Source organism: Bacillus rossius, chromosome 1 (genome assembly GCF_032445375.1).
Source record: "Bacillus rossius redtenbacheri isolate Brsri chromosome 1, Brsri_v3, whole genome shotgun sequence".
NCBI lineage: Eukaryota > Metazoa > Arthropoda > Insecta > Phasmatodea > Bacillidae > Bacillus > Bacillus rossius.
Window position 1 is genome coordinate 90,559,075 of NC_086330.1, and position 22,202 is coordinate 90,581,276.

Below are 22,202 nucleotides of genomic sequence, written 5' to 3' on the forward strand. Positions count from 1 at the left end.
CAGTGCTGAGTTTACTATATTTGATAGCCCATGCTTTCTTGTGGTGTGTACTACGGTAGTTATGCACTCCGACTCACGTTCACATCACAGTTTTTGTTTTTCTATTTAAAGTAGAACAAAAAATTTTTGTTGCAAGACTTATTAATTTTAATTGTTTGGCGTTCTTTTGTATACTTTACTTTTTAAATGAACGTACTTTCCTTGATTAGGTTGTGTTTTTATGAATAACTTTACCTAACAAATAATGCTTTTTTCACATAATCGTTCCACCCCTACTTTTCAAACTTGATTTTAGTATAAAATGTGCGACGATCATGCGATAAAATTCGGTATACAGAACTTTAAAACTTAGATTTTATGTGAGGAGTTTGTGACCTTGTGTAGTTTTGCCAATTTTTTGATGTGTAACATCTTGGCTCTTGTTGATGGAGCGAAAGCTGCTTGGAACGGAAAAGTGTAATAGTGGTGCTGCCATCGGTGGCGAATGGTGCGAACCAATGTTCACAAAGCTAAAGGGAAACTTCATAGTATTAACTGTTTAATGAATTTTAAAAATAAGCAGTATTTTAATGAATTTCCTTCTAGGGATGTACGAATGCTTGATTTTCAGTTCGGTTCGAATCCGATTTAAATCCCTGGCAATATTTGAGATATGAATCCGATTCCAAATATTAAGCACAGAATAATTAAAAATAACTGATTAATTTAAAAATAATGTGTGTTCTCTTTTTTCTAACTGTTACTACTGGCAATTATTTATTTCACTGAGATTGAAATGTTTATAATAATGTAAAATTAATTAATAATAAACACTTTAAAATATGAAAACCAAAACATATTCGATTCTCCAACTCAAACGTAATAAACTGCATGCCACAGGGAAATCTCAGTTTTATAAACATTTCAGCAAACGAAACCATTTTTTCTCCAATAAATAACCAAGATGATTTTTCTTGTAGGTATGTAATTGTTTTTAGTTTATAGTTTGCTATACGACGAAATTCGTAATTATAGTTTAAGCTCTCGAAATCTCGAAATTATTTTAATGTTACTGTGTTAATTATTTAATTTACATATCTTTCTTTGATACATCATATTATAAATACTTACGTAATAGTAACCTAATTTTATTTTTCACTGCTAGTATTTTTGAGTCGTATTAAATTAATTTATAACTTTTGTGAATATTCGTAATACTGTTTGAATCCATGTACGTACAACGATTCCGGATTCGGGTAATTGTGGATTCGAACCATACCCGAAAATATCGGGTACTCGCACGTCCCTAATTCCTTCTCAAAAATCAGGTCCAAAGTTGTGGTTTCATATTTTTTCACGTCTTTTTCACTTTTATTGGATCCATTTCATTATGTTGTTTTGAATCTAGGTCTGCGAATAGAATGATTCAATATTCAACGTAGCTTCTTTGGCAGCTAATTCTAATGGGAAGTACGTAAACTAAGCGTGATTCACGTCCAGAAATGTAGTTGAAAATACAATTTGCGAGGTTAGATGTTACACGTCACTGGTGAGTACTGAAAGACTCGCTCACATTTTATTTATTTTTTATTTTTTTCAGATGGAAGCCCTTATATTATTAGCATTCAACTATGATGATTGAACCATAAAGGGTAGTAGGAAAATGCATCCTCAGACAGTGGGTACTTGTTATAACTGCACAGAAGCTGTACCTACCCTCATCTTGTTACCACCAGTCTCAGATAGCATGTTGAGATGAAATGGTCAAAGGAAGCCCGCTAATGATTTGTTGCTGTGCAAAATGAGAGACCCTCTTTTGTGTGTTTGTGTGTGTCTAAACCTGTGATGAAAACAAGAGCCTTTTTCTATTAACATCATCTAGTTTTAGTAAGTGGACTACATTTATGTTGACAGTTCCTAGTCCATGTGAACTAACATTTATACGCTTTTGGACGATTCTGAAATTATTGCCATTATGTGGGTTTTCTTGCATATGTGGACTTTTTTTTTCTCAAATCTTGCATGTTCAATGTACCTTTAATGGGTGAACTTGTGTGTGTCTCCATGTTTTCACAGAAAAAATTTTTTATTGGGATCAAGATTGTCATCTCTTCCACAACCATTACGTCTCAAGCTGCATGTTGTTGCCACAGCTTGTGTAGCAATTAGTATCTCTCTGTGGTTGCAAGCTAAGACCAAATCACTGCCAAGGCTTCCCGTTAAGTTAGAATGAGTGAGGGTAAATAAATGAGTATTAATACAGTTTTGTTTTCTTCTTGCCGATGTTTTTAACTAAAGTGGATACAAATATCTGCCAAAAATGCTGTTGTGGTTGGCTTCACAACAGAATAGAAGACGTTAATAACTGTTTTGTGTTATGATTATGATAGTAGATAGTGTTTTATGTTTGCGAGTTATCCCTCTTCCCCTTCTTATTCCTCTATTCAGGCTCTTCCCTCCCTTCCCCCCCCCCCCCCCACCACCAAAAAAAAAAGTAAAAAAAAGACAGAATGAGAGACAGTGAGAGAGAGAGAGAGAGAGAGAGAGAGAGAGAGAGGGAGACAGACAGAGAGACAGTTCGCCTTTTCTTGCATTAGTCTTTAGTCAAATGTAGTGTTAGGTGATTAATTGGAGAATTATTTTATTTTAAAGTGGAATAAGATGGTGTGTAATCTGTTAACCACAATTTTGTTTGATGGAGTTGCCCACACACAAGTGACTTGACTTTTCATTCTTACCTGAAATAAAGAGTTTTTTTTTTAATTGTGACTTGTGAGCTTTGTAGCTATAAAAAAAAAATTTTCTGCCTTATGTCATTGTGTGTTCATTTCACAAACTTGGAAAGATTGTTATTATAGTTTAAATTCTATCTAGTATCCAATTATGTAAATTATAATTCAAAGTAAGATGGAAAGGCTTATTACTGTATATTTGTTGCAGCCATTGCTCTTTTGAATTGTGAATTGATGATGAATGAATATCAATGGGAAAATGTTGGTGAAATTTTAATTTAATGTAAATTTAATAAAGGCATTTTCTTATAATTGGTTGATTCTCAGCTAGAGCTGTACAGATTCATATAATTTGGCTGTTATGCTGATACGCCAATATACCTATTTAACTGTTTCCGATTCATTGATTCTGAATCGATACGGGAGAAATCACATTTTGGTTAAAACATTTTTTAAAATTTGTCAAATTACCCATAATGTTTCATTCTTAGAAAAACATTATGTGCAAATGCACATGTATTTTAGTTTTAGTAAGCAAATGTTTGTTAAAATGATAACCAAGAATAATTTAATGGGATTTCTTTTTTTAAACCAGCAGTAATATAAATATACAAAACTGAGTGCTTGCCTGAAGTTTCCTGTCATTTAACATTTTGCAATAAAATATTGCAACACAAATTTACATAGCCATACATTGTTTCACTATAGAAAACGTTTAGCCAAACTAGCACCTATTACAGAACTTCTAAATTCTTATTTAAAAAAAAACATTATTAATTTTTCAATGAATGTCTTTTAATGCCATATAAATTTCTCATGTGCTGATAAGTTTCTCATGTGTAAAACTAGTAGCAGGTACACACAGGTACTTTGCAGCAGAAAGACATAATTTCTGTTGTACAGAAATTACTTATTTATTTGCTTCAACTTCTGTAAAACTTATATCCGTAACTGCATAATTTGTTAAGTCTAGTCAACAAAGCAAATATATATATATATATATATATATATATATATATATATATATATATTAAAAAGCTTGTTGCTGACCCATTAGTTGCTTAATAAAACATAAGTTTACAAATGGAGGCTGAATAATTTTTTATAATTTTAATATGTAACTATAAAAAAAATGTTATAATTTAATAATAGTTAACTATGAAATATATTGATTCAAAAATAGGAAGTTTAAAAGAGAATTTAAAATGTGCAAGATTGCTAGACTTTGTACATGTTTACTATTCAAAATTGGCAATTCAAGTAATACCAAATTAACGTGTGTGGTTGCAAAAATTCACTACCAAACATTTATATGGCAATGTGTTTCATCTGGTTACTTTGCACGAGAAACCGTAGAAATAATTACATTTTGTGAAGCCTTATATTATTTAATATTTTTTCAAAATTCAATTTTGAAAACTTGATGTATTTAATTTAAAAATGTCACCGTCATGATATTTTGAACATTTCTTTGTATTTCAAGTACATAGTTCGTATTTTCCTATGTTTGTGGTGGCAGTCATGCTCTAAATAAAGTTTTTGTTCCTAACTAACTTTACCATGGTGATATATTTATTTACAATATATTAAATACAAAAACTTTATTAAAACAATGATGTTTAAATTTGGTTTCTAAGGCTCGCACATGAAGCTAAGAAATAATGTGAGTTCAAAATATGTAGTACTACGAAATGTGAAAAGGGTACTCATGGATTTTTAGTCATGGCAGACACTTTTATTTTTAAATACTAATATTGTCTGAAAATTAACAAGCATAATTTGAATCAGCAGAAATGCAGATTTAATTAAAACTCGTAAAAATCAGTTTTGGTTGATCCGTATCAGCACATCTCTATTCTCAGTAATGTTTTTCTTTATGGCTTAAAAAAAACTAAATTTACCTGGCACTTGGTTCTGATAAAGTTCTGAAGATTCAGGAGAAAAAGGCAAATTTAAAATGTGAATTTGCTAAGCTGGCAGCTTGTAACTGCATCAATATTGAAAAATCTTCCTCATACTTATTAAATATAAATTGTCACAAATCAAACTTGCACACTTGTAAAATTGTAATTTACAAAATCTTGAAAGATGTTTTGGTAAGACTGCTTTTGCTTTCTTAGCTGCTAGAAACTGTTTTATTATTGTATTTACCTTTTTTTTTTTTTCTTTAATTCTGAAAGATCTGAAATTTAGTTTTAAGTTAAGTGTCGAGGCACAGAAATTAGGATGCAGTAAAGTAAGCTCTTTCTTGACTTGCACATCTTATGTCTCAGAGCATCTGATGAACATACAATCTATAGTTGACAGCTGACATCAGTTATGCTGTACATTCAGTGCTTTCAGGTGGTGACAAAAAAGTAACATTACTTTAAGTATGCTGCCCGCTGGGCCAGCAAACATAACTTAGAGCTTCAGGTGTTGATTCACGATTGACAGGCTGCTCAAGATTTATTGAAGGTGTTTCATTACAACTAGAGATTAAGAGCCATTTCACTTACCTATACAAGTTTTGTTTTATTGTTTTGATTTTAATGTTTTTTTTTGGACAAAATGAACTAAAATGTTTCAGTTTTGTGAGTTTGTGACTACTTGAAAATTGCGTTGGGTACATAAATAAATTAAGAATTTAATTGACATAAATTGTTGCATCTCTACGAAACACATAATAGCTTTTCTATACTTCTATATTTTCATTGAAATTGGGAACAGATGGCAATGGCAGCCCCAGTGGATTTTCTTGGATTTGTCATTACATTAATAGGTAGGTGAATATGTGTAGTACCTATATTTGATATTATACCTGTGTCTATCTCTTCGAGAAACAAATAGGTACAGAAAGGTTGGAAGCATAAGAAAAGTCATAATTAGTTGTTTATAAGCATATTTTGCAAAGTTGTTTGCAAAAGATCAACCTTTTTAAAAATTTTATCTTTCTTTACTTCCTTTTAGTCTGGGTTTTTAAAAAAATTTATTTAATTTTTGATTACAATGTTTACATCTGTCGTGGGTTTTTTCAAAATTTTTAATTTTGCTGTTTATTATTGATTCTGTTTATTAATAAAGATAGCATATTATTGAACATATAAGCTATATAAATGTTTTATGTTACTTATTTCACCAAAACAGTGTTATTTTGACTGGTAGATGATGCACTCGGAATAATAAATAAATATATATATTTTTTTAATATGTACCAACATGATTATGTAAAAATATGTTGCTAATAACAGTTGTACAATCAAAAGAGTAAAACATTTTTCCAATCTACTTAGTACATTTATCTTTATAAAATTTTCATGCTAAAAAATTACATTCACTGAATTTAATATATTATTACTACAGGGTGGCCACTCTTCTGGGATAATAAAATTCCTGGTTTTTTCCAGGTTTTTTCAAGGGTGGTTTTTTATCAATACATATTTGCATACAATTCACATTTTTGTTACACACAGCACGCCCAATATGATGTTTTATTGGCGTTAAACAATAGACAACTTAATTATAGGTTTAAAAATTAAATCAATGAACTTGCTTAAAACAAAACCTACCACAAAAAAAATTATAATCTTCACGTCACCAAAATTAAACAACAGTACTGTATAGCCTAGGTATTACAATTAATTAGATAATGAGTAGCCCTATATATAACACAACCATTAAAACAATTTAATATTTGCCGAACTCAACATATTTACACAAAATATGCATACCTTTTACTGTTTTTTCATTGCAATTTCCACTTCAATTAATGCAGCCATATTTGCTGCATCAGCAAGTAGTTTGGCCTTTTTTGCCTCCAGTTCCTTGATCTCCAAAACCTTTTGTTTCTTGATTTGAGCATTGGTAATTTCTTCTTGCGTTCTTTTTTTCTTCAGTTCTAAATGTTCTTTGTATCTTGAATGAGCATTTTTACAAGAATGGATAAGACTTTTATGTATCAGAAGATTATTTATACTGCCCAGAACTGACACATAGTCATACACTTGTCGCAAAGCTATTAAGCTTTCTTCAAGCTGATTTTCTACAACACAATCAGCATTAATTGAAAAGCCCCTCTCTACAGATGCATTACCGTGAGATAAGATAAGCACAATTTTTACAAGTGACATAAAATTTGGAAAGAGCTCACTCAATCCAACTGCTGTCATCCAGAAATGGTCCAAACGTGAATTACTTCTTGTGTATGATTTAACACATTCTTGAATTTTTGGCAAATTACAGATTTTTTGGAAGTCACTTTTTTACTTTCTCTGCAAATAATCCACTGATCCATCCTTTTTCAACAAGTGTTTCAAGAAGGTTGACCATTCTCTGTTGTGCCAATGCACTACTACTAGCAATGACGAGTGGATCCAGACAGGTTACAGACTTAGCTAATTTGTATGCCAGAGGTGACTTTAAGAGAATCTTGATAGCAAAGTGTTTGTAAAATTTTGCACAATCTTGTTTGAAGAGAAGTAAGTCTATGTCTTTCACATGAGATTTCAATTTCCTTAAAGCATCTCTTGTAGCAAAACCCAAATCAATATTCATTGCAGGGATAAGGGTTTCACTGGTTGACAAATCAATCTTTGAAAGCCCTTTCTTCTTAAGCACATCTTCTTTTACAAATCTTTCCATGATTGATTTTAACATTGAATGGAGAGCACTGTGAAGGAAAGGAACCAATGGAACATCACTTTGGAATTCCTTTAAAAAGGGTTCCACTTCAGTAGCCATAGCACTGAAGAAAGCCAGCTTTGGCCCTAATAATTTGTCTTGTAATAACTCTGATACAATTTTGAAACTTTCACAATTAGGGACTTTTTTCTCTTTGGTTATCCCATCAACATATGTAACCAAATCTGGTAGTATTTCCTGAGCTCTGGAAGCGACTTTAACATTTTCCACCCACCTAACCGCACAAAATTTCAAGGGGAATCTATTTGACTTTGAGTACCAAATGAAATCTCCTCTTCTGGAAGGAGAGTTTTTGAACAAATTGTATAGAGCACGCAAAAACTGTACTAGCTTCCAGCCAGTTGCAGCAAATCCAACCCTAAATGCATTATGTAATGTATGCAGGCCACATGTACCCAAATTAAGTAAATGTGGTGCATCTGCACTCCCATCATGCAAAGCAGCTTCAAGATCTCTAACAACTTTTAAGTTAACATTAGGACCATCCATCGAAATTTGTATCGTTTTTTTAAGAAGCTGAGATCCCACTAATTCCTGAAGAGAATTCAACAGATCACTGGCACATGTACGATTCAGGAATGCAGAAGTTAAGTATCTGCTAGTAACCTCAGATTTAGTTTCATTCCAAAATTCCACATGAATATCCATCTGCTGCCTTTGAGAAACTTTATTTAAACTCTCGTCAAATGCAATAACTATGTGGTCACATACTTCGAGGGAGTTCGTATGTTTATCTCTGAAATATGGTGCAATACCATGAATGATTGTATAAGCTAATTTAGTTCTTTGCATCTGCATTTTACTGGCAACACTACTGTCAGGAAACATGAGGGGCAGTGATGATGCCAGAGATACAGCACTACGAAATGATAAGTGATTCATTACAGTTGCTATACACCATACAATTTTCGCTTTTGCCGCATCTTCATTAAGCAAATATTTTGTCATACCTGAAACTTCTGGATTTGATTGTGACGCATCTGATGTACTTGGACATGGCACAGACGAACTACCTGCTGTTGTAGAAATCACATGTGTTTCTCTTTTCTTCACAAAATAATCCAGTGGAAAATTATTTTTCTTACTTGACATGAAACGCACGTGTTTTGCCCCTCTTGCGTGGCTGGCTAATGCTGTTCTTCCCATGCTACCAATATTGATTTTAACATTACACAAATTGCAAATGGCGTTTGTCCTGCACTTTGGATCTTTCTCCACCCATTCAAACTCTTCCGTATATTTGTCATTGTATGTGGTGACCGAACTCTTTGACATTTTGATAGTCTGTGCAAATTACATGTTAGATTAAAAAATTCAAAACAACGTCCCGCACAACTAAACTTTTAAAAAACTCGAGAAAAGTATCCGTGATACCGTGACGCAACAACATGAGCGCATAGAAAAAAAAAAAAATATATATATATATATACACACACACACACACACACACACACACACACACACACACACACAAAACTAGTGCTACCAACATGCCGTGCGAGAAATTACTACCACCCTAAAACAACATTTTCAGCCAAAATGCTGTTGCTTTTGAATACAGAAACATAATAAGTATGGAAGTCTGAATTGTTAACGTTTTCTTACGTACTACAAAAGTTTTTAAATGCAATATGAACAAATTAACTTTCACAAAATATAGCACACGAGCATACTGTCGTGCTTCGACGGGTGGTCAACGTGCTCACGTCCAAGTTTCTCCATAATAGGCTTTTAACGGGAAGCCTAAGATGTACATCAAGTTCTGTTCCTGCCCGAACACGACCGAATATTCACTTTCGGCCAACCTCGGGTTTATTGATATATATTTATATTTCTAACAACCGTATGTTATTGCGATCGTTACTTCATAAAAAAAATTCCTGGTTGATTCCAGGTATTCTTTTTTTAAGAAATCCTGGCTATTTCCCGCATTTCCCGATTTCCCGGTTGGCTGGCCACCCTGTTACAGTTTTGTGATTTGAGTGAAGTTTTGATAAAAAAAAATGCTGATTAATTTCATGGTAGTGATAGCATTTCCGTGCTATATGGTGTAGTAACTTACATTTCTGTGGAATATTGTGCATTGACATGCTTTTCGGCATTATTTCGGTTTTATTACAAGTCACCATATAAGCTTTCCCTTATTTATTAATTATCATTGCAATTTTTTCTCATGCTCTTAATAAGTACCTTAATACTATCAAAGAAACTCACGATTCCTTGCTATGAAATACACAGCCAGTATGGCAATATGTGGCCAGTAATATGAGGTTTGACTCTTCTACACACTAGTATATTGAGAGTATGAAAGCAGCAATCTTGCATTTTTTTTTGTCTTATATCGTAATTAAAAATCTCTTTTTTTGGTTGATGATATTGTACAATAATTATTCATTAATTTTTATGTTGCATGAAGAAAAATATATAGATTGAATAAAAGTTATTAAATTGGCATTAGTGCCTTCACCAACATTTGCCATTGGCTCAAGTACATAAAAAAAAAGACCACGAGAGTTCGAGAAGAATGTTGGATAAGTGTTTATATATATATAGTTGTAAAATTAAAGAATTTAAATTAACTTTTCTTTGTTGTGGGGCACCAATAATTTGTAACATTAACAAAATGTCATCCACGTTAGCCTTAGGAAAGTCTGGAACTGCCGTTGTAAAAGTAACCCCATAAAGAAGTGTTAAAGTATTCATTGCCAAGATTGTTTAGAGATTTTTTTATTTAGCCCTTATAAACCAAATACTATTGTAGCTTCTGCAGATTAAAAGTCTGCAGGATTTTTTTTTTTTGTTTTTTTACATTTATGTTTCTATGAATTTTTGTTCCTTATTTATGAATGTATAATTTTTATAGAATTTTTATATTTTACATTTTGGGATGTGTGTAAACCAAAATATATCCTATCACATTACTATATTGTTTTTCTTTCGTATGAATATTTTCTTTTAACTATTTCCACTTTATTTACTTATTATTTATGTATATTTATAGCATTTAAAAAAAGTGAGTTTCTTTAATTTAGTATTTCAAAAGGTTTTTGCTTGTTCATTTTGTAAAAATAACTATAGGAAACACATTAAGCTTTAGATATCAAAATTTTTTTCTGCCAAATATTTTGTGCAACTACTGTTTGTGTACTGATTAAGTATTTAAATTTTTTGTCTTTAGTTTATTGGATGTGTGCAGGAAGCAGAGGAAGTGTTTGATTTTTTTTTCCTTCACTGAGTGTTGGTATTATTCACTTTATTTACAAATAGCATTGACATGATACAATCGGTAGCAAATGCTTAACCAGCAGATCATGGTCAACCAGGCACCAATAAAAAAGTTCCATGTGAGTTTCTACCTAAAGGAAATCTAAAAGTATGTACCAGTTTGGATTAGATAAGATTGTGTTCTCGGTCTCAAAATTTAAGGCTCTGAGTATAATTATTCATAATTTGTTATTTTTTTGCAGTTTTTTATTATTTTTGTATTTACCGTGAGATAATAACTTGAGGTTAAACTTTGCAATAAACAGCTAAAGAACAGCTGAAAATAACTAACTATTCTAGGATAGTCAGTTAGTTGATGTTATTTTACTTGACTATGCAAGCTAGCCTTAGAGCAGTGATCTCAGTGTGGATGTGTGTGTATTTATTTCAACAAAGTCTTCGTTCACAGTTATTTAGTGTGCTTTAGTTTGATGAGTTGACTGCTTGAAAATTTGAGGGGATTACTTTGTTAAACATATTCATAGGTTAATTTATCAATGATAACACTGTCAAATTTTATTACAACGTATGTTAGAGATTTACAAAAAGTTACGTCTGTTTAAAACCAGAAGAGTATGTGAAGCTTCATTTACTACGTAACTTACCTTGGATTAACTTCATGGCAGAAAACTTAACCTCGGGGAGAATTTTGAATGTCTTTATAATGTAGGATTGCCAATTTATAAAGATAGGAGTCCCAAACAATGAATATTGACCAAATAGTTGAAAACAACAGTCTTTTTCCTTAATGATGAATACTTAACGTTAAACTTTTACTTAATGTAAAACATGTTGTAGAGATCTGAAGATAAATACTTAGAGCAATGTATGTATATTTTATAATGAGGTTCAACTATATACTGTACCTATATAAAATGCTGGTTCGTAACATTCATATCTCATTTTCCTCTAATTCAATCCTTAAATATTGCTTCACATCCACCCGTCCAATCTGAATGTAGATCCCAAGAGTCAATACAGAAACTAAAGTTTTGAAGAAGTATTCAACCCTTTAGATTTTATTTTTAAAAATTAACTTAATCTTTATTTATTTTACTCATATTTTCTGCAGTGCAATACATTAATTCTGAGATCACTGTAGCTTGGGCAAACACAAACTTTTCTTTGATAGTTTCAAAGGAAAATAATATAGACCTAGTCAACTACAGAAGTTTTAGTGATTGAATTTATGAATTTTTTTCTTCCTTTTGTGTGTTTCTTCAAATCTTTGTGCTATTAGTGAGGACAAGATGTTATGGTTTTATATTTATGTTCTTTTCGTTTATAAAACAGGTGATTTTGGTGCATTGTTTTTATTTTTTTATGAACTCTGTTTATTCTTAAATATAGCATATTATTAAATAAAACTTGACACTTACAGGTTTCATAATACCTAATTCACCAAAAATGTTTATTGCAGCTTACACATGGTGCTCTTTTACAATATAATAATTAGTAATAAGCATTTATAACTAATCGGAGCAATTAAATAAATCTGCAAGTAATTGTATTTGGAGAAAGTACCAATGTTGTAACATAAAAATGAGTTAATTATAAAAGTTAAAGATAAAAAAAATTTAAAAAAAACTTTATTATATCAATTTGGTACAACCGTTGTGCTAAATATGTTACATTCCTAGAGTTAAATTTATTAAAAGAAATCAGTTTTTGTGATTTAGGTGGCATTTCGGGCTTTTTGCTGTATTAACTTGTATTAAGATGTATTGACATGCTTTTCTGTGTGATTTCGGTTTTATCGCAATTCTCCACATAATCTTGTCCCTAGCTAATAGACGGCATTTGAGAGCTATATGATTTGACTGGCCCCTTCTTGTATATACGTGGATATAAAAAGTTAAAGAAAACATTTCCTCTAAACTGCATGTTTTTGGACTATTCTGATTTCCTCGCAATGTAAATTGTCATGATTTATATGTTTTAGTGTATGTAATGTTTGCAGTTAATGAATTGTATATTACATTATACAGTTACAAGTGTGTATTTTCTTTTTAGGGATGGCATGCAATCATTTTTAATGTTGCTTGTTCCCTTCTGTTTAGCATAGACATTATATTCCTGTGTTTATTTGTTGAAAAAATATGGGTAAACTTCACTGGGAAGTGTTTGGTTTTACAGTGCGACAGTATTTATTCAGTGTGTGTGGTTTGCCTGATCTAATTTAACCAGTTTAATTTTCTGTAGATGCTGATATGGTACACGTGTGTTCTGTGTATCCACAGGTTTTGTGAACGTCATTCAATTATTTCTAGGCATGTGATTGTTTGAAATGTAACTGCCTTGTGCCAGCAGGATAAAACATAAAAATTTGTTTGAAATTTCATCTTGGCAAGTAATGAAATTTGAAAAATCTTGACCCTTTGCAGCTTAACATGTGCCAGTAATTATGTTAACATATTATTTATATATATTTATAAAGATTATCAGTTGTAAATTTTGCCCAATTTCACTCCATGTCATTTAGTTAGAACTTATGCAATACCCCAGAAAATGAACCACGTATTAAATGCTTACGTCAAATTTTCCTAAATTTATAATTTGATGCAACTTGAATCAGTTACAAGGAAACCAACAAACGGAATATTTTAACTGTTTAATGGAAGGGAAAAGGAGACATTCTTTTGGTTTGAATTTTGTACACACGATTACGTATTGGTTTTCATGTAAATTTTACCTGGTATATGTTATAAAGCAGGTTGAATGTTAAGTTTTAAATTATAACTGTTTTGCACATTTGCATTACACTTGTGTGTTAGCTTACTAATGTAATAATTTTTAATTTGAATTTGAATTTCACATTGTATTAGAAATTGGAAATACGTGTTCTTTAGCTTTTCATTAGACACCAAGTGCAGTGCTGTTTTTGGCGTGGAAAGTGTGAGAAGTATAAAATCTGCAACTGTTTAACTAATATTGTTTTAAATAAAAAAAATTGTGTGTTTAGCACTGTGTTTTACGTTGCAGTATTTAGAATGAAACTTAGCACATTTTTCACACCTCATTAAAAAAATTAAATGTTTGGTTGATGAAAAATATGCAAAAGTTTAAAAGAATATAACTTTTGTGCATTTTTTATATTACAATTAGAATTTTGAATTCTTTAAGCAGTCATAGGATGTGTCATTGTGGACAACTTTCCCGAACAGATCATTTGTATCAAACAGTTCTGAAAATTTTGGTGTTAAGTTGCCAGCCTTGCCTTGTGTGTTGACCAAGTGTGTTGCATACATTTTGTGAATTTAAACCGAGTTAGCTGCTGCATCCATCATTAAATTTGATTAGGTAAAATGTCAGAAAGTTTGGCAATTAAATAATTATTGTAGTAAGTTTATTTTAATTACGTTCAACCTAGAAATATCTGATGTTTTCAATTGTTTAATTTTATGAATGTGTAGACAGATCATTTTACAGAAATCACAAATAGTATTATTTTGTAATTCTGTTTAAAATTGGTTTTCATCAATTCAACGTGATATTTGTAGATGTAGTTTTTCCTTCAGGAAGAACTTTGATTCCCTTCCATGGAAATTTTGTTGAAATGTTATGAATGTTAAAAATAATATTAATATTTTATGCTTTATTCAGGAACTCAAGGGTGTTCCAGTGGTCCAAAAAACGTCCCCACTTCCGAATGACTTCAAACTGATACATCACTCAAAATAGCATAAAAACTAATCACTAAACACCCTAAGAGCACTGTATAAGACTCTGGGTCTCGCCGCTGAGCGCTCAGTCGCCTGAGGGCCTTCGAAGGGGGAGGTTGTGTTACTTGGCTTCTGAACAGCGGGAGGTCGACGCGCGTAAGAATGTCGCCCCTGTCGCTCCAAGCGGGGGTTTAGCTAACTGTTTGTAGGCTGGCAGCAGGTAGGACGGAGGGGGCAGAAGAAACAGATGGGATATCACAACCAGAACTCACTCCTCGCCGGGTCGTATTCGCCTGGTGTCGTATTCCCCTGGTGTCTGCCAGGCTTTTTGTGCCAGCACGAAGCGTAGCTTCACGTGTTCATGCTAAGCAACGGTGTACTTTCACAGCGAATAATATGGCTGCCATTTAATATCCTTTCTCGATTATATTTCTTGTTGCTTCATACACATGCCGATACTTATATATATCTATCACATGTACTCAGTCATACGCATAAAAATAACTTATATCGGTGTAAACTCTCTTAGATTTTTGTCTGTATTCAACGTTAAAGTATATCAATATGTTTCTAGATTGAACAATGATTGCGGAAACAAATTTTATAGTTCTCAAATATTTTGGTATAAGGTATTGCATTCTATAACTCAGACACAATGCATATGCAGTGCATATTTCTTTAAAGACTGGCGTATTTATCTAAAAAGACACAGTAGATCAAACCGTTCCATTATATTGTCACGTCTCACTTTCAGAGGGGGGAGAGAATCGTAGCTCTTTACATAGAAACAACTCGCTTGGCATCAAATAGTCTTAACTTCATAAAATACTTTACTGTACCTAGGATCATAGGTTCGTCATCCCGTACAGGATGTCTGGTGAGAGCTGAACTAAGGAGATTTTGCAAAATAACATAATACTAAATTAAAATTATTTTATTCTTAACGTCAAATAATCAACATCATTCTTGACGAACATTTACACATCGGGATAAAATTTAAAACAATACTCTTCTTTACTTCCTTAACGATTGAACGACCTTACAAGAGAGAGAATGAGAGAACTTCACTAAACACTTCCCTAGTCCTTCCGAATACCTCAAATCATAATTAATACTTAAAATTAAAACAAAGATAAGTCCATACTCACATTTTCCGAAAAGCCTTTCTTGATCGATTACTTAAAACTAACGTAGGGGCCTCTCCTGCCCTTAAAATCCGAACGAACATTACATTTTAAAAATTATAACTACACGACTAGTGACGAGGGCCATTGCCTCCGCCCGAAAGCTTGAAGATGACTACATTATGACCTAACTTAAACTACATTACGAATTAAACGACTCGTGGCCTCTGGCGTCGGCCATAGCTTCCGCCAGAGTGAGCCTGAATTCCTACATCACGAACGAACTAACAACTCGTGGCCACAGGGGAGACGCATAGCCTCCGCCTGAGTGAGCCCCGAGTCACCAATCACTTGCGCTTAAATTCGCGCGCCCTGCCGCGCCTAGCATAACACCCGCTCGTTATTGAAGCCAAATTTACTAAACAACTAACTAGAACATCTGGGAAGACTACCCCCCTCTACCCCGATGTGCAGGCCACACCGCGCGGCTTGTTACGACAGCGCGCCCCAGTAACTGCGGCCCGTGGCTGCGCCAGCGCGCGGCCAAACAAACAAACAAAATTCTGCAAGTCCGCAGCGCGCCGCGCCGGCCCCGTGCCCCAATTACATGGTTACGCCACTTGCGCTGTCGAGTGAACAGAGCAGCCAGCCCAGAGTCCCGTCAGTTAAGTCCCTAAATTTGATTTCAACAACCCTGCAAAATTTCGAACCGCGACATAACCCACCCCTCACAGAGCTCGAGCCCCATCGAGCTACCTCAAAATTACAAATTGTCTTTTTCCATTAAACCATAACTATAAATTCCTCATTTCACAAAAATAATAATTTTCTTAGTTCCTTGCTGTCTGAACATACATCTAGATTCTGCATAAGATTTATTTTAAAACAACAAGTATTCATAAAATTAAAATGTAAAACTTTTATCTGGTTTGTTCTCACAGGAACCTTCAGAGGCTCGAGTTCTCAATTCTAAAAAAAATTGTTCTGTTAGTGAAGCTCTCTTTACAAATTAAATTACTGTTCTTAGTTTCTCAGTATTCGTTAAACAATGTGCAAATTCTTGATAATTATTATTATTATTTTTTTTTCCAGTTTCCGTTTATTACCATACTTCTTTCGTTCTTCAAAAAAAATTAAGTGTCCTTACAGTGTTTCAATTAATTAAACTCTTATCTCGTGAAGGTTGGTGCAACTCCTCGAAGTCAGTGTTGTCGAGAAGAGTAGCTCCCTGGGCTGGCCATCAGCAAACACCACTCAACTCCAACAGCTACTGGACTGGCTTCCAGGGCAGCTCACAACTTCTCCCCACATCTGCTTCGGAGTTGTGCCATCCTCATCACGAACAGATTACAATTCTGAAACATCATCAACAGGCATTACCATCACGCCTGACAAATACAAAACTAACTACTAAACTGCAATCGATGGGCAAGGATGCAAACACACAAAAAAATAAAATTAATTAATTCAACTGCTAACATAAAGTATCCCACCCTTAGCATAATCTAATCAGGCAAATAATTTGATAGGAAAAACTTAAGGAAGGGAAACATGACCTCCAATGATTTTCCCTAACTCTTGAGTCTTGATCTTCTCTATACAGCAAATAGTCCCCACGAAGTAACTGGGTTGAAGGTCACTTCACATGACCCACCCATAACCTCTTCTACTCTTCTTTTCTTCTGGGGGCAACCACAATGCCCACCAATCTCTCTCCATGGTGCCGAACCAGCTATCCCATGAGAGTAAACAACGTAGTCAATAGAAGCGCAGAGGGGAAACACCAATCTCTGGCTTGTCGAGTCATAAAACTGCTTTATCTTCTTCTTCTTCTTCTTCTTCTTCTGAGTAAAACATCTGATTAATCTTGCTACTATTCTCCCCAACAATAAAAAAAAAGTTCATCAGGTATCTTCATGAAAAAACATTCTAACTAATAATAAGTCTTCTTTTTCTTCTTTTTTTTCTGTTAGATCTAATAGAAGGCCATGTTAGGGAGGTTATAGGGAAAAAGAGTGGCCAATTCCCACCCCATCACCCACCTAGATCATGACTAATTAACTTTTGAACTTTCTATTTCAAACAAATTAAAAAAACCATTTTTTTTATTCAAACTTTTAAATTAGAATTACTTTTACTTCATAACCTCAAAAGCTAATCAATAATTCTAAATGAAATTGTGATTTACTGCATCCTTGTTCCATCCGATCTGTTTGTTTATAACCTTTCTTGTAAAGTATAAAATTTTCAAACATTACTAATTCAAAAAAAAGTAAATTCTGGTGTCCTTCGAGTTACAATTAAATTTACTATTTCTTAGCTTGAAATAATTTAAGTTTTCAGAACTATTTCATTGTCTAATTCACAACACTTAAAAATCAACTCAAAACAACAAATCATCAAAATCAATAAGATCATCTGACCTACCTATCAGTACTGTGAACTTGAACTGTACGTACACATTTATAATAAACTATTATCTTTAAATTCCAACCTAAATAAGGTTTTAAAAAAACTACTAATCCCTCTGTAAATTAAGAACATTAATTTTAAAAATTAAACTTAGTGTATTAGTTCTTTTTGACATTATAACTTAAAAAGTTCTATAAAGAATGTTTATAACAAAAAAACTCCAGTTACTGTCCTCCAAAAAAAATAAAATTTTACATGACCTTATTAATCTTCACTTGTAAGTCCATGGCTGCCAGCTTTCTCTTCTCTTGAATCTTCAGTCTTGGTTCTTGTTTCAGTGATCTGGTATCTTGTCTCTCGAACTCTTGTCATCTTGTAAACTGGACTGCTGCTCAGCTCATCTTAAGGTATCTGTAACAGTTTCAAAAATACATGTTAATTTAAATTACATAATTCCTGTTCTTTGGTCCTAAAAAAAATTGTATTATTAGTACACATTACCCTGAAACAACATTATTATTCATTGTTTATTATTAAAAAAATGCTTTACCATAAAATCCTTTTTTGTTCTTTTCATTAGGCCTATTTATTTTCCTTCTTCTTAATTAAATTCTGCTTCAAATGTTAATCCTAACTTAAGACCTACCATCTATTTATTATTCATTACCTACATTATTTATGTTACCCTAAAATTCCCATAAGTTTCCACTATTTCCTATCAAAGACATTCTCTCTCAAAAAAATTTACTTATGACTCTTAACTTAACACAATAAACTTTTACACTAGACTTAACTTATTATTCATTCTTAGTTACTAAATTTCTATTTGTAAACTTTAGTACTTACTTACTTAAAATTTATTACCTATTTCTCTCTACCTCTTAATCTCTTTCAATTATTACAATAATAATTTGCATCTTTAAACTTTCTTCTTTTTCAATTAAATTAGACATCTCATAACAATAAAGAATTCTGCCTATACTCTTCTTATGGGTGTACAACCCAACAACAAAATTTCAAATTCTCAAGTTTCCTTATATTTAAATTATGCAATACAAATAACCTCTGTGGTGCCTGTACCCTTTAGGCCTACCACCTTCTCCTCTCACAGCATGACAACTCTTATTCCTCGGGGTCTGTATTCACTGTTACAAATCAAATATCTCAAAAAAAATTTAAAAAAAATTTATTATTTTAAGAAAACAAAAATTAACATTGAATTTACTATGGAGCCTGGAAATTCAAATGTCCCACAGCAGCTAACATGACTAAATCCCATGGAACCCCAGGTTTACCTAACCTGTGCCCAAAAAAAAATTTAAGCATACCAGGCTTTCCCTGCACTGGTTTTACAGCATCACACACTATTTAGGGCCCCTGATCTGCCATCAGTCCCAAGGAGTTTTCCCACAACCCCTCTCTACACAAGCGCCTACCGCATTCCTCTCAATTGGCTATCGGTTTTACGGCATTCTTTTGGGATCCGACCATCAAGTTAGGGCTAATCGAACACTAAACCTCCATACTTCCAAACAATAAAAATCAATTAAACTTTCTTTGTAAATTCTTAAAATAAAAAAAAAAATATTCAAACATGCCAAAGAAACTTAAAAAAAATTCATAATCTTATCTTCCAGCCATTAAAATAAAAATAAATAGATTACTCTGTTTTCTCCTTAATAACTGTAAACAAATATCATGTCATAAATTTAACTATGCTTACTGACTCTAAATCATAAAATCTCATTCGTCCTAATTAATAAACAACTGATTTCCTTAAAATCTCACTGTATCTCTCACACAGTTAAACTCAACTGGCTGAATATCTCAATAAATTTAAAAACAACTATCTAAACTCTTAAAGAAACTCCTCCCCAATTATTCAACTTACTTCACATTATTTTATTTCATTACTTAAAATGCCTTACTAAAAAAAAAAAAATTAATTCCCTTCCATTATTATTTGACAGAAAAAAAACTTTCTCATTAATTAATTTATTAAAATTCAATTTCACATTAGGCAAGTACACTAACTCTCTACAGCAATGTCTCTCATTTCCCTCCTTCCTAACTGAATCCAATCTTACTTAACCTCCAGGGAATTTACCTCCAGAACAAACAAAAATTTCACTGTAGTGCCTATCTGCTATAGGCCTACTACACACCAAGGGATTCTAACCCCACCAACAAACTTCATTGAAATGGTACCCTATCCCATACAGGATAGCCACTTCGGTACTACCTTGGGGAACTCCTGCCCCAAACTACTCACAACTCTCAGGGGTTCTCCTGACCCTTAATTCCGTAGATAGCCCATCTCCTATGGGTCTGCCCTACAATCCCTTTCTTCCCAGGGACACAACACCTCACCTTAGGGTCCCTAGCCCTAATGAAAACATTAATTTTGTCTCTCTGTTCCCTTGGAGTAAATTCCCTCTACACACAAAAACTATCCTTCCCACTTTTCTCAATGCTTATCGATTTTATAGTGTACCTCCTTATTACTGTTTACAAATCCCAAAAAAAATATTTTTAAAACCGAGGTAGAATTTAACTAACAAAAACATAAACAACTTACAACGAAACACTTCTAGCCTATACATCATACACTTCTTAAAATAAATTACTTACATACTGAAAGTTCCTCTTCTCCTAAAACACACTTAAATTTAAATTTATTTAACCAATAGTCTATTTTCTTATCGCTAAGTTACCGTACAGCTGATCAAAACAAGGTCACGGCCGTCCACGTCTCTGTATGTGCTCGTGACGTCACCGAATTCCGCCAGGTTCGCCAACCATCGCTTGCGGTTCCTCCGTTCTCCGCTAGGTCTCAGCACCTCCCCGTCACGTGTTCATTCTGCCACGTCCACTGACGTGTCGTTCTGAAACAACTCTCAACATTTTTCTTATTAAAACAAAACATCACTATAAATTCTATAACTCTCTTTTAAATAAACTCTCGTTTTCTCTTTAATTCCTTTTTAACGTTTATCCTTCCCTCGACTGATTTAATTCGTACGTCTCGTCTCCTACGCGCACGACAACTAAACAAACTTCTCTTGAAAATAATTCCTAATTACGAAAAAAAACTTTATTTTAAATTATAATTCTCTTAACCTACAATCTTAAAATTAACTTCAATTAAATTAAACCACTTGCATTATCTCTAATAAGCATTTAAATTATAACGTATTCTCCTCACGTAAAAATCCCTGATAAACTCAACGACTTAAAACAACTTATCACTATAAACTTTATCCTTACAAGTATACTCAAATAAACATCTGTTACGTCAAAAAAAAATCTCAAAGACTTCCTCCACTTAGATTAAATTCCGTAATCCTCTCCTCAAGTAAACTCTTAATAACCTGCTATCAGAGGCTGAAACTAACTTAATAATAAACATAAAAATCTACCTCTCTCTCTCCAGAAATAGAACCTACCCGGCGCCTCCACCATTTCTGTCACGTCTCACTTTCAGAGGGGGGAGAGAATCGTAGCTCTTTACATAGAAACAACTCGCTTGGCATCAAATAGTCTTAACTTCATAAAATACTTTACTGTACCTAGGATCATAGGTTCGTCATCCCGTACAGGATGTCTGGTGAGAGCTGAACTAAGGAGATTTTGCAAAATAACATAATACTAAATTAAAATTATTTTATTCTTAACGTCAAATAATCAACATCATTCTTGACGAACATTTACACATCGGGATAAAATTTAAAACAATACTCTTCTTTACTTCCTTAACGATTGAACGATCTTACAAGAGAGAGAATGAGAGAACTTCACTAAACACTTCCCTAGTCCTTCCGAATACCTCAAATCATAATTAATACTTAAAATTAAAACAAAGATAAGTCCATACTCACATTTTCCGAAAAGCCTTTCTTGATCGATTACTTAAAACTAACGTAGGGGCCTCTCCTGCCCTTAAAATCCGAACGAACATTACATTTTAAAAATTATAACTACACGACTAGTGACGAGGGCCATTGCCTCCGCCCGAAAGCTTGAAGATGACTACATTATGACCTAACTTAAACTACATTACGAATTAAACGACTCGTGGCCTCTGGCGTCGGCCATAGCTTCCGCCAGAGTGAGCCTGAATTCCTACATCACGAACGAACTAACAACTCGTGGCCACAGGGGAGACGCATAGCCTCCGCCTGAGTGAGCCCCGAGTCACCAATCACTTGCGCTTAAATTCGCGCGCCCTGCCGCGACTAGCATAACACCCGCTCGTTATTGAAGTCAAATTTACTAAACAACTAACTAGAACATCTGGGAAGACTACCCCCCTCTACCCCGATGTGCAGGCCACACCGCGCGGCTTGTTA

The 22,202-nt window shown here is 33.3% G+C and overlaps 1 protein-coding gene across 20 annotated transcripts in view; it reads left to right on the forward strand.

Moving 5' to 3' along the window:
• The window catches only part of LOC134539655 (MAGUK p55 subfamily member 7), a 130,731-nt gene extending 112,629 nt beyond the window's left edge, over positions 1–18,102 (forward strand). For 12 of the 20 annotated variants that reach the window (XM_063381845.1, XM_063381911.1, XM_063381875.1 and 9 more), the window contains one exon: positions 1,580–18,102. The gene's annotated coding sequence lies outside the window, so the exon portion shown is untranslated. The remainder of the gene's footprint in view (positions 1–1,579) is intronic. The other 8 variants (XM_063381918.1, XM_063381981.1, XM_063381859.1 and 5 more) reach the window with 1 other exon arrangement.
• The last annotated feature ends 4,100 nt before the right edge of the window (positions 18,103–22,202 follow it).